Genomic DNA, 13,111 nt, shown 5'->3' with positions numbered 1-13,111 from the left:
ATCTGTTGATAGACACTTGGGTTGCTTCCATCTTTTGGCTATTGTGAATAATGCTGCTATGAACATGGGCGTACAAATACCTCTTTGACTCCTTGCTTTCAATTCTTTCAGGTATATAACCAGAAGTGGAATTGCTGGGTCATGTAGGAATTCTATTCTTAATTTTTGGAGGAACTGCCATACTGTTTTCCTTAGCAGCTGCACCATTTTATATTCCCACCAACAATGCACAAAAGTTCCAACTTCTTCACATTCTCACCAACACTTGTTATTTTTTGTCAAATGCCTTTTTTGCTTACTTACTGGTGCTTAGTTGTCTTTATATAGTGAAAACTACCAGCTTTCAGACCTCTGGATCTGTTTCCTATATGAAGCAATAACAAGTTAAGCAGGTGTGTCTCACTTTGCACAGCAGTTGTGATAATAAAAATCATATTATAAATGTAGTATAGAGGAGCTAGCTATTTAAAAGAAGCCTATAATCGGGACTTCCCTGGTGGTCCAGTGGTTAAGAATCCATCTTGCAATGCAAGGGATGCCAGTTCGATCTCTGGTCAGGGAACTAAGATCCCACATGCCGCGAGGCAACTAAGCCCTCGTGCCGCAACTAAAGGGAAGCCCAAGCACCACAACGAAGAGCCTGCATGCCACAACGAAAGATCCCGTGTGCCACACCTAAGACCCGACACAGCCAATAAATAAATAAATAAATATTTTTAAAAAGAAGCTTATAATCAGTTATTTTAAGTTTTTGGTTTTTTTGTTTGTTTGTTTGTTTTTTTGCTGCTTTGGGTCTTCATTGCTGCGCGCGGGCTTTTCTCTACTTGCAGTGAATGGGGGCTACTCTTTGTTGCGGTGCATGGGCTTCTCATTGAGGTGGCTTCTCTTGTTGCGGAGCACTGGCTCTAGTCACCTGGGCTTCAATAGTTGTGGCTCATGGGCTCTAGAGTGCAGGTTCAGTAGTTGTGGCTCACGGGCTTAGTTGCCCCGCTGCATGTGGGATCTTAGTTCCCTGACCAGGGATCGAACGGGCATCCCTTGCATTGCAAGATTGATTCTTAACCACTGGACCACCAGGGAAGTCCCAATTATAGGCTTCTTTTAAATAGCAGAATGTGGGATCTTCCCGGACCAGGGATCGAACCTGTGTCCCCTGCATTGGCAGGCTGATTCTTACCCACTGCACCACCAGGGAAGTCCTAAAAGATCTTTTTAAAAATAACTTTTTATTATAAAATAATATATTCACTGTTGAAAATTTAGAAATTATAGAAAAGTGAATAAAAGAAAATAATGCCACTGTCTAGAGATAAGTTAACATTTGTGTTCATATCCCCCATTCTATACACTCCCCCACCACACATATATATTTATATATGTATACATTATGTACACGTATATTGTATATATAAATATATAATATATATATTTCCTGTCATTTTTCTTCCCTATCATTTCTCCCCTGACCCCCAAACCCCTCATACACTTGCACCTTAGACTGTTGACCACTCTCTCATCCTGCCTTACATGCTCATGGATTTGTGGCTTATCCACTCTTATTTCTTAAAATTGGCCTTATTCCATTCTTACAGTTTGGTAGCCTGGTTTTTTCACTTCATAATATGTTAAGAGGGCTTCCCTGGTGGCGCAGTGGTTAAGAATCTGCCTGCCAATGCAGGGGACACCGGTTCGAGCCCTGGTCCAGGAAGATCCCACGTGCCGTGGAGCAACTAAGCCCGTGCGCCACAACTACTGAGCCCACATGCCACAACTACTGAAGCCCGTGCACCTAGAGCCCGTGCTCCACAGTAAGAGAAGCCCCTACAATGAGAAGCCTGCGCACTGCAATGAAGAGTAGCCCCCGCACGCCGCAACCAGAGAAAGCCCGCACACAGCAACAAAGACCCAATGCAGCCAAAAATAAAAATAAATTTAAAAAATAAATTTATAAAAAATATGTTAAGAGCATTTTCCCATGTCATCATATTTTTAAATAATCTTCAGATACATACTTTTTAAGAGCTGTACAGTAAGAATCCTTAAAAAATAATCACCTCTTATTATCTTTTTGGGAAGTATTCATGTTCTGGATTTTCTCAGGGATACTGTAGAGTGTTAAGAAAATAATTAAACCTGTTTTTACAGGCGCCCCACTGGGTAGACTCTTTCTTAAGACTGTTACTCCCATTTTGTAGATGGTGAAAGACAGACATGCAGAGAGTTATTTCTGGTCTGGTATTTTTTTCTAAATGGCAGGAATATTGATCTGTTACATATGGGAAAGAGACATGCAGAATGGGCCAATTCAATGTGGCATTCAAACTGTCAGAGAAGGAAGAAAATCCCTAATTTGGACAAAGGCTCCTAAAAAATATGAAGACGCCCTGGAAGATTATTATGTAATTCCATGAGCAGCTTTTGCTTTAGAGTTAATTGACAGTTAATAATCATAATGATGCTTTGGCATCATCAGACCTTTGGGGCTCATGCCTTCATGTGTGTCTTTTTATAGAGCAATTAATAAGTGTTGGCAGTGTGCTTGTGTTCCTTCTGAAATGCTTGGGAAGGATATTGTTGCTGCTGTAGCTTTGAGTATTTTGGGTCTTACAAATGATTTACCACTTACTAAATTCAAAATCCAAATTGTGGATTTGGCTCTCACTCTTGCCAGCGAAGAAATGCTATAATACTGGGAAGAAGTTAAGAAGCTATCATACACTGCTTCAGGGTAATCATGGGGAAGAGAAACTTCTCTTAGCAGGTTTGAGCCCTGCTCTGGGAAGATCCCACATGCCACGGAGCAACTAAGCCCGTGCGCCACAACTACTGAGCCTGAGTTCTAGAGCCCACGAGCCGCAACTACTGTAGCCCACGAGACGCAACTACTGAAGCCCGCACGCCTGGAGCCCGTGCTCCACAACAAGAGGGGCCACCTCAATGAGAAGCCCGCGCACTGCAACAAAGAGTAGCCCCCACTCACCACAACTGGAGAAAGTTCATGCTCTGCAACGAAGACCCAACACAGCCAAATAAATAAATAAATAAATAAAATATTAAAAAAAGCAGTATGTGCACTTTAAAAAAAAAGTAGATAATTTGTATTATTTAAAACAATAATTGTCATATTCCCATATGGAAAAAATTTCTTCATCATGTATTTTTAACATGATATACTTCAGTAAACAACATTTTTTAAAGATTATAAATACTGCAAGTTACAATTTAAGTAATAATTACCAGATTGTTTTAATTGTGACTATACAGCTAAATAGTAGATTATATTTTCCTAAGTATTATCATTCTTCTTCCTTTTGCCTTCCCTCAAACTGTAAAAGAAGAAAAAAACCACAACATACAGAAACATCAAGGCACAAATTTACAGGAAAATGTGAGAATGTACTGTTGGTGCTGCATTGTAGATTTAGACTAAAATGGTGCAATTTTTCATGATCACATCTGCTAGCAAAGTTAATTGTGAAGAATCCCACTATTTTCCTTCTATCAATTCATAGTGAATAAGATGCTGCTCCTTAAGCATCAAAGTCAGTGACAATCCACCATTATCTAATTAGCATCACTTCATCCATCATCCAGTTCGGAATATGTTGAAATATACTGTTTTGCTGGATTTCAAATAATAAATATAGAATTTTAAAAACATTAGAACTGGAAAGATATTATAAATCAGTTATTCTTACCTTCTCAATTTACAGATAAGGAAACAGAGAGGGTAAACAACTTGCCTAAAGGCAGATTTTTTTTCATTTATTCACCCAGTCATTTATCCACACATTCAAGCAACCATGGTTAGCAAGCAGGAGTTAATGTGAGGCCCTCCGAAAGCAAAAGAGAGTGTAAGACACCAACACTGTCCTTAAGGAATTAAACTCCAGCGAGGAGAGGCTGGCAGCCCCACAGCTAGTCACTACAGCAGACTGTGGTGAGGACCTTGATGGCAGCATCGGCTAAGTGCTACCAAAGCACAAAGATAATTGTTAATTCTACCTGAGGAGGTCAGGAAGTCTTCCCAGAAGAGGACAATTTTGAGCTGGGCCTTGAGGAATGAGCATTTCTTGTATTCATGTAGAGAAGAGCAAAGGGCAACCCAAGTAGAATATACAACATGAGCAAAGCTACCAACTCATGAGCATCTATGGCAGGATTAGGGAATGGTCAACAGTGTAAGGTGCAAGTGTGCAGGGAGAAAAGATAGGGGAGAAGAATAGCAGGAAATTGGTCTTAAAGAGTCTCTTGTGGCTAAATTGGTAAAAACTTTGAATGTCATGCTAAGTGTGAATTTTATTCCAAGAAAATATGGGTCCATGGAAGGCTTATAAATAGGGCTGGGATATGATCAGACCTCGGTTTGCACTGGAGATGAGTTAGGAATTTACATTCTAAACAGGAGATGATGAGAGCCTAAATGTGGAAGAGTGGCAATAAGGAACAAAGAAGATATATGAATGGCCAATAAGCGAATGAAAAGATACTCAACTTATTAGTCATCAGGGAAATACAAATTAAAATCACAATGAGATAACACTACATATCCACTAGAATGGTTTAACTTACAAAGGCTGACCATACTAAGTGTTGGCAAGGATGTGGAGCAACTGGAATTCTCATATACTGCTAGAAGGAATGTAAAATGGTACAATTTTGGAAAACGGCTTGGCAGATTTCTATAAAGTTAAATATACACTAACCATATGATCCAGACCTTCCAAATCTAATTATTTACCAAAGAAAAATGAAAGCATCGTCATTTCAGTATTTAAAGTCCACAAAGTCCATACAGAGACTTGTCCATGAATGTCCATATCAGTTGTATGCATCATAGCCTAAATACTGGAAACAACCCTAATGTGTATCAATGGATAAATGGCATTAAAATGGATACTCAGCAATAAAAAGGAATGATCTATTGATACACATAACAACATGGTGGAATCACAAATGCATTCTGTTGAGTAAAAGAAGTCAACACAAGAGTACATACTGCATGATTACATTTATGTGAGACTCTGGAAGAGAAAAATCTAATCTGTAATGACACAGAGCAGACCAGTGGTTGCCTGGGGTAGAGGGTGAGGGAAGGATTGACTAGGAAGAATCACAAGGGAAGTTTTTGGAGTGATGGGGTTGTTCTATACCTCGATTGTGATGGTGGTCACAAGGGCATATAAATTTGGCAAAACTCAATAAAATGCAGATGCATTTTATTACATATAAATTATACTACAATAAATTTCATTTAAAATAATAAATTGAACTTAGATGGTAAAATAAACTAAAAAAATAAACTAAAAACATGGCAGTTGATCTGATTTGCAGGTTTTTCCATTGGTTCTATTTAATTATGAATTGATGTCTTAAAATAATAAAAAAGACACAGACAGAAACAAATATAGAAAGGATCTCCCATCCCATTCCATTCAGCCAACCAAAGGGAGAGACTTATACAGTAAAATTCAGTAGCCAGTATAATACAGAGCCCCAGTTCCACACGTTAGCAAAAAGCAACTCAAGTAGATGTTAGTGTGGTATTAATAAACTCCACTAGATTGGAAATAATTTATGTTAAGGATTCATGCATCACCTTTCACCCATTTGAAAAGTTATTTTTATATTTTTCTATATTTTAAATGTGTCTCTGCTCTATGTAGTTAAGCTTCATAAAACAGTTACCTTTAATAATACTGGTCTTAGACATTTCTTTATTCCTTTGTATTTTCATTTGTATCTTATTTTCACATTTTTAGTATACATCCAGAGGAAAAGAAATGTGGAAAAGTAAAATATGATGGAGGATAAAGTGAAAGAGAGAGACATTGCCCAGAACTCATTCTATAGCCACTCTGCCATCATTTAGATTTTATTATTTTCCATGTTACTCTTTAAAGGAGTGATCCCCTGGGAAGGAGCAGAACTTGGTCAGGAAGCCAGAAGAATTGAGAACTGCTTTATCTCTGTCTTCAGGGGAAATTCCCCTCCTTCTTTTCAGGAAACTCTCTTCGTCCCTCCAGAGGTGTGGTTCTAGAAGGGCCCTCAAGTTAGGCAAGGACCCAAGCTGGACCAATCAAAGTACTCATCCCCTGGCCAGTGTTAGGGTCTGGTATGCGCACAGGACCCAAGCAAGTCAATCACGATCTATCTCCATTTCCCCCACTTACAATTTACTGGGGCAGAGCATGTCCCTCCCTGATAGCCAAGGAAGAGTTGAGCCAAGAGCTCTGGCAGCTGTGTTATAGCTTTGTGAATAAGCCAATCTGAGAGAAAGAAGCTAATACTCAGAGAGAAGTAGAAACAAGACAGAGAAAGAGTCTTGACCATTTGGCACACTGGTCATCCCTGCCTTTCCTGAGATTTTATGACTTGAGAAATAATTCCCTCAGTTCAAGCTGGTTTTCTATTACAACCTTTTAAAAGGAGTGATTAACACAGGTCTCTTGTCCTCTGGCAATGGACTACAATGCAATCAACCTTTCCAGGGCAGCAGAGAGTGGTTGGGGGCTCTAATGAAAAAAAAAATTCAGGGGTCCTCCAACAAGGGCATATGTATACTGATATGCAACTTGTTGGTTTCCAGGACCCCTTCCAGATCACTGCACCCCAGATATTTCTAAAGGGCCTCCCCTCCCACTCCCATCCATTCTTCCCCCTTCCTAACCGAGATTACTACTTCCATTCAGCCCTAAGTATCTTGAGCTCTAAGTTCCCTTCTTAGAGCCTTCTTGGATCTCTCAGATACTCTTGCTTCACTGCAGTCATGTCACTGGACTGCTGCCTATAAGCCTGGAGGCCAAGATCTAAAATATTGCTCTGAGACCTCCAGGAATATCTGCTTCATCCCTTCTTCCCTCCATTGAGAGAAACCGCCTTCTTGAACTCTTCTGAAGAATGACCTCAATGTCTTCTTCAAGTTGGAGAGAAACATGGGTTTCATCCCAACTCATGCCTGGCTCCTTAGCCATGATATATAGACAATGGTCCCTCACTGGGAACTTTGCCAAGAACTGAGTAGGAGCTGATTCCTAAGAGTTTGGTGGATTAGGGGGGAGTTTCTTCCTCATATTTACCTCTTCCACCAAACTGATGGCCTGAGAGGGGTGCTCTCCCCCAGAGGAACTTGAACATGAACAAAAACTTTTAATAACTTGTGGACCAACTGAGAGCAGTTTGGAGCATTCAAACAAGATTTTTGCTAAAGATCTGTGGATAACAAAAGGAAAATAAGCAGAGAGGGAAACAAGAATCTAGATCTCCTGGTATATAAGTTACAGTTCTTGCTCATGACCTCAAGAGCTCCTTTCTTATCTGCTTGTAATTTGGTGTCCTAAGAGGTCCTGCCTTTTTATCATTCTGCGCATTCTTCCCCATCTTGCAGGTTCTGCCTTCTTCTGGAGGAAGAACTTCAAAGTATAATAACCACCCAACCAATGAAGAGTTTTGGTGTCTAAAGGCACATAGACTCTGAGAAGTCTTCAGAGCATCCCTTGATAAGAGAACCTGGGCACAAGTAAACATCCTTCAACTAGTGCAAGAGCTTTAGTCACACATTTCCCTCTCAGTGCAGCAGACATTGCTCTACTCAAAGAATGTGGGAACTTCTTGAAGAAGAAAAAGGTGTATCAGTTAATTTTGCTGTGTAACAAAGTATCCTGTAACTTTAGCAGCCTTAAAACAATAACCATTATTTCTCATGATTTTGTGGGTTGACTGGGCAGTTATTTTGGTCTGGATCTGCTCAGCTAGGGTTGGATGGTCTGGAACTTTCTTTTCTTTTTTTTTTTTTTTTTTTAATATTTATTTATTTATTTATTTAGGCTGCACCAGGTCTTAGTTGAGGCTTGTGGGATATTCATTGCAGCATGTGGGATCTTTTTTTTTTTAAGCTGCAGCATGTGAATTTCTTAGTTGCAGCATGCAAACTGTTAATTGTGGCATGCATGTGGGACCTAGTTCCCCAACCAGGGATCGAAACTGGGCCCCCTGCATTGGGAGCACACAATCTTACCCACTGGACCACCAGGGAAGTCCCTGGAACTTTCATTCACAATCTGCAGGTTGACAGGCTGTTGATCTAGGACCTCAACTTGGACAACTCCCTTTCATCCATATGGATAAACCAGCCCAGGCTTCTTCATATGGCCATCTCATTTTTGGTTTCCAAAGAGCAGCCAGCAAGGGCAGGCAACCTTTACAAGTCTCTGCTTGTGTCACATTTGCTGTTGTCTCCCTGGCCAAAACAAGTCACATGACCAAGCTCAGGGTAGGTATGGGAGAGTCCAACCCAAAGGCATGGATACTGAGAGAATATTTATAATGGCCATTTTTCAAAAAATCTGACCACAGGGCCCACAAGTTGGTCCTGGCTAATTAAAGAACCTCTTCACCCTGCCCATAGTGGCTCAGGATGGTGCTGTGGCTCAAGCTGGACAATCAGAGTCCCTGCTGGTTGGATGGACTGTCCAGCTTTGGGATCACAGTGCTGATAGAATGTGAAATTGTAGGTAGTATAGTAGGAGACAATAGGTCAAAACACAATAGTCAGAACAAAAAGGCAAAGATAAGCAGAACTATGAGATGAAGATGGTGACATTGTTTGAGCCCCTGAATCTAGCTAGCCTGAAGATCATACTTGAAATACACAGATACTTTTTTTTTCTTAAGCTACTTTGAATTGGATTTCTGTCAGCTACCATCAGAAACCTAACAAAAAGACCTGAATAGAAGGTCAAAGGGGAAAAGTTCCTTTCATTTGATAGATTAAAAACAATTTTATTTATTTTATATTGGAGTATAGTTGACTAACAATGTTGTATTAGTTTCAGGTGTACAGCAAAGTGACTCAGTTTCACATATACATGCATCTATTCTTTTTCAAATTCTTTTCCCATTTAGGTTATTACAGAGTATTGAGCGGAGTTCCATGTGCTATACAGTAAGTCCTTGTTGATTATCTATTTTAAATCTAGTTCTTTGATAGGTTGATGGTAATGGTGGGAGTAGTTACATATGGTAGATGTAGCATCAGGGCCTCTTGTTACTATACTACACTTAGTGTCCTCTTACTAGAAACCCCATCATTAGGAGAGGGTTAAATGCCTTATAGTCTATGGATTGATGTCAAATGAGTAGGAGTTAACCAAGACAGCAAATTGCTGCATGTCAATAACTTTTATGCATTTTTGCTCACCACCTAGACTGCTTTAATTCTTCCTTCCCTACTTGTATCACCCCAACCAGTTTTAGAACAGAGTTATTCTGGAAAGGACTCACTGAGTCAAACCTGATATAAACTATGAACTTAGCTAGTTACATCAACTTTCAAAATCAAACAGACTGTCCAGTGCTTGGGTTACCAGAAGAACATGAAGAACCACAGGCCAGCTTTCTTAGGAATTGTTTCTTAACTTAATTTGGGCATCATTCAGTAGGAAAGGAATGCCAAACCAGACCTGATATTAAACAGAAGCCTGAAGATATAAATAACTCAAATAGCAAATCAAAATCACTGTCTCATTAGTAATAGGACAGAAAATAAAGTGAAAAATAAGAAGGAAAAGACCAGACGGTAAACTTTTGAAGGGAAATATTTGCAAGCGAGAGACACTGAATAAAATGAAAAGCAATGAGATGCTCAGTGAAGGCAACATCACAAAAAAACCCACATAAAACAGGAGCTATTTAAAGAAAAATTAATTATGAGATGCTTGACAGATATAAAATGCCACCTGAGTTAGATAAGAAAGCCTGAACAGGAAGCTAAGATAGCAGGGTTCTATTCAAGGCCTTTCCCTGAAATATTGTAACCAATATGTATTGGTGATAAATTTTCAATGAGTACTTAAGTCCTAAAAAGGTCTTTCACAAGAAGATAAATGAAAAATAGATGATTCCTTTTCAAAGACTTTATTAAGTCTCATCCTAGACTAAGACTTTTATGGCCAATTGCTTTGCAAACAACCATAGCTAAAGATAGCACAGGGTCACCTAGGGGGTATGGTATTCCCTATCTAGTCTCCCTGATATTAGTTAGAATATTAATAAAGAGTATGTAGACACTTCTCTAAACACCTTTAAAAACACTTAGGCTTGGCTTCATTTCGTTCATTGCCCTGTATTCAACAAAAAATGATAGCGAATATACTCTAAGCATTTCTATATGAGTTTCTGGTTCACCAAATTGATTTAAGGAAACTCGACCTTTGTAAGCTCTACTAACCTCTGGTAGTTGTATGGCTGGAATATCTAAGGGAAGGAGTGGTGAATGAGTGAATAACCACTGGTCGCTTCTCAGTAGCATTATCATTCTGGAAAAAAAGATTAATTGGAGTTCCCTAATTTGGAGACTCATTTAACTCATTTATTGAGCCCCTGCATTGCACAAGGTACAAGCCTAGGCACTTGGGATACAAATCCCTGCCTAAGGGAGAGGTTTATTTATAGTTTGGGTAACCCAAATGTCATGATTTACTAGATGGGCTATTGCTGTAGCAGAATCAGGAATTAAGTGACTTGTGTTTTGTTTGTTTTGTTTTTAACTATGCTAGTTCTATTTCCTAAGTAGAACCTGAATCTTCTTTTTTTTTTTTAATCAGAGAAGTAAAGTGAAATAGAAGAAGCCACCTGGTGCAGAGCTTGAGTGTGGCTTGTGGAACAGGACTTTCTGGCTTTCTCTTTCCTAGCTGTGTGGCTTTGGGTTATTCTCTTAACCTTTCTGTACCCGACATTCATGAGCTACATGTATGGCAAGGATGACTGTAATGGTACCCAGTTTCTAGGAATGTTGTGAGGATTGACTGAATTAATGTATGTAAGTACCTAGCAGGTTAGCAAGCATCATTATTGGCTAAGCCAGTCACTTATCTATGTTCATCTCTTACATTCCTGTGACTCAAAGAACACTTCTTCCTTCAAATGTAAAGCCTATCTCTGTTGGTTTCCATCTATAGCAGGCATTAATACAGATAGAAGAGGGGACTGAGAGTAAATTTGGCCATTAATTGCCTTCATTGTTGATTTGCAATTCGATTCATTTACCACTAGAATATTTAGCTACTGGCTACTTTGGTCAAAGGACTCGACTTCTTAATACACAAAGTGAGTACAATATCACCATTTTATTTCACCATAAGTTGGTAGCAATGAGAAATGAGTTAAGAGAATTAGAATGTTAGGTCAAATGAGAGTATTAACGATTAGTGACATAAATTATTTTTCTAATAATTGCTGCTTTTCTTTTGACTTCAGAAAAACGTGACTAGAGATTGAATTTTGACATTAAACCCAAGAAAATTAAGTTTTGAAGATAATTTCTCAAACTAGAATTTGTCCATGTTACCATGCTGACCAACAGTTTCAAGGAGAAAGATAATTGGGATTTTTTTTTTTTTTTTTGTGGTACGCGGGCCTCTCACCGTTGTGGCCTCTCCCGTTGCGGAGCACAGGCTCCGGACGCGCAGGCTCAGCGGCCACGGCTCACGGGCCCAGACGCTCCGCGGCACGCGGGATCCTCCCGGACCGGGGCACGAACCCGTGTCCCCTGCATCGGCAGGCGGACTCTCAACCACTGCGCCACCAGGGAAGCCCGATAATTGGGATTTTTAATGAGCTTTGAAACTTACCAGAAAGGTGGGATAAAAGCTATAAAAGATGTGGTATTAGGCAGTGTGACTTTAGACAGCTCTTACAGGATACATCCTAGTGGTAATATCTTTCTTCTCTACTGTGATTAGCCAGAAAATAATCTTTGCTTTATTAGCTTTTCTCCTCATCTCCTTTGAGGAAATACTCCAAGGTCAGTTGTCACCCAGTCATAATGTCCCTAGGATAATTGACTGATTTTCTCAAATTTGATTAAGTCAATGGGACAAGTAAATCAATTCAATGCAAGAAACAGGGCAACCACTCATTTTTTTCTTACCAAGCTATCAGCTAGATTTTATAAAATAAGAGATAAGAGTTCAGAATTGGGTTATGGTGATGCTTCTTTTCAATCCAGTTCTTAAAGCACCATGGTTTGATTGTTATCTAGAAATGGAGCCCACCTACCATATTCATTAAATGGCAACCATAGCTGAATTTTGTGGAAATAATGCCTTGCATTTTATAGAATATGGCCTCTACCAATTGTTATTCCAATACTGTTCAGGCTTTAGGAATCTCCTGCCAAGTTTAAACACTGTGGCACTAAGAAAAGAGACTCTGGGGAAGAGGAAATGAAATTAGCTTAATAAATCCTAATTTGGAAGGGAGAAAAATGACAAATAGAAGAAAAATGCAAATGGCAGAGGCGCAAATAGTTTCCTCTAATGTCTGTCTCCTGATAATATTTTAGAACCGAGATTATATATGGACAACTAAAGCTGAAAGATGAGTAATACAAATATCTTGAATTCTACTGGAATATCATGTTCTACATTATTTTTTCCCATTCTTGGGAAAACGAACAAAAATTTCACTAATTGCCACAAAAGAAAACTCAATACTGTTACATATAAGTAGAAAGTATACAATCACATTCACTCCAAACTATCTTCTTGTCCTCACCCATCCCTAAGTAACTCCTGAATTTTCAGGGTAGAACCCTTTTTTGGGTGATGGAGGAGACTGTGCCTACAATCCTTAGCAATGATTTCCTGACTGCTGAGCAGCATTAGTCATGCATCCTCCTCATGCCCATAAATGGAGGACAAGCCTACACTGATGCTCTCAGATGAATTTAAACAAGGCCTGTTCTGAGAGAACCCTCAGAGCCAGACTGACAACACTCCGGCAACAAACCCATCTTCAACAGAAGCATGTTTTGTTTCATCATACGCACGCTGCTAATAGCGGCGTAGAACAACTTGGGATCGCTGTGCACACCTAGGGCTTGGAGCAGGCCTCCCATTGTGGTGTTAAGCTGGGGTGTTGCTCTGTGAGCCAAAGCTGAGGTCCACATACTCAGTGTTAAGAGGTGACTGTATTTTTTTTTTTTTTTTTTTTTTTTTTTTGGTATGCAGGCCTCTCACAGTTGTGGCCTCTCCCGTTGCGGCCTCTCCCGTTGCGGAGCACAGGCTCCGGACGCGCAGGCTCAGCGGCCATGGCTCACGGGCCCAGCTGC

Source organism: Physeter macrocephalus, chromosome 4 (genome assembly GCF_002837175.3).
Source record: "Physeter macrocephalus isolate SW-GA chromosome 4, ASM283717v5, whole genome shotgun sequence".
Classification (NCBI taxonomy): Eukaryota; Metazoa; Chordata; class Mammalia; order Artiodactyla; family Physeteridae; genus Physeter; species Physeter macrocephalus.
The sequence above is the reverse complement of the archived record's forward strand: the minus strand, read 5'-3'. Positions refer to the sequence as shown.